Below are 1367 nucleotides of genomic sequence, written 5' to 3' on the forward strand. Positions count from 1 at the left end.
TGTATACCAAGCAATCTATTATTCTCAACAGAGCTAAACTCAACATAAACTGAACCCACATTAAAGTTAGCTCGGTGCTTACCTTTAGATGAGCCCACAAACCGAGAGAAACTCCGTGATGAAGCTGGAAGTCTTTCCAAACAGGAAACAGATCAGGGAGCAGAGACCCACGTGATTCACGCTGATCTCAGCTACGATCCAGGAGACAAGGGTGTGCAGATCGATGCAGATATCGATCCAAACGTTGGTAGTGGTATATGTTCCTGTAAGTTTACTACTTTACTTAGTGATGGGACGTTCTGTATCGAGGCTTCGAAGCGTGTGTTGAGTAATGGAGGGGGCGTTTCCGCGACGTGCGTATCGAGGCTTGCTTCATTTATGGGAGGAGCTGAAAATGATGACGTCCGAAGCCTCGCTGCCCGCTGTACCACGTGACTGGTTCAGGAAGTGGTTCGAACTTTGCCGCGAGCTACGACAGCGATATAAACCCCTCAGACTTCATTCAAAATGTGGATGTTTCATGGAGAGTTGCGGTTAGTGAGAGTTTGGAGACAATTTGGAGGTTTAGGAGAATGAGGAGAGAAAGTCAGGAGAGAATGGAGCCAGCTAAGAAGAGGAGGATGTCCTCCCCTGTGTGGGAACATTTTGATCTTATTCCTCCCAACAAGGTATGTACATTTCTACAGAAGATGTATTTTCATAATACTGATGGTGCAATACAGTTTATGTTAAGCTGTCTTTACTTTTGTACAAGGTGAAGTGTTTGCTATGTGCCAGGGAGCTGGGATATAACAACAACACCTCATCCATGCTCAGGCACTACAGAGCTTTGCATGAGAATAAGGGGAACACCGATTGTGGAGCAAGACCAGGTGAGCCATCAAATGCCATGATAATATAGCATGCAGTAATGTTACTAAATGATATAACAATATTGTACAACTGTAATAAGTTAAGTGTGTGATATTTATATTTGTGCTTTGTTTTTATTGTCTTTCCTCAGGAGAACAATCTCAAATAGATAAAGACCTGGTTAGCTTGGTGATTGAGGACCCCCAGACATTTAGCATTGTGGAGGACAACGGATTTAAAAGATCTGTTAAATCATTAAATCCTAGCTATGTTCTCCCCACTGAGGAGGCCATAAAAGCAGTGAAAATTTAGTTTTTACAGAATGAAATGTGAACAGGCAGGACTGAGGCTCAAAGCCTCAGTGTGTAGCTGTCCATACCTCAACGTTACAAAAGCACAACCACTGTCCAAACCCCAACCACACCTCACCTCACAGTAAATGATCATTTCCATTTTAAGCATTTCCAAATAATCATTTTCCATACTGCCAGTATAAATATACACAGTATACTGCC

This window comes from Oreochromis niloticus, linkage group LG3 (genome assembly GCF_001858045.2).
Source record: "Oreochromis niloticus isolate F11D_XX linkage group LG3, O_niloticus_UMD_NMBU, whole genome shotgun sequence".
In the NCBI taxonomy this organism is placed as follows: domain Eukaryota; kingdom Metazoa; phylum Chordata; class Actinopteri; order Cichliformes; family Cichlidae; genus Oreochromis; species Oreochromis niloticus.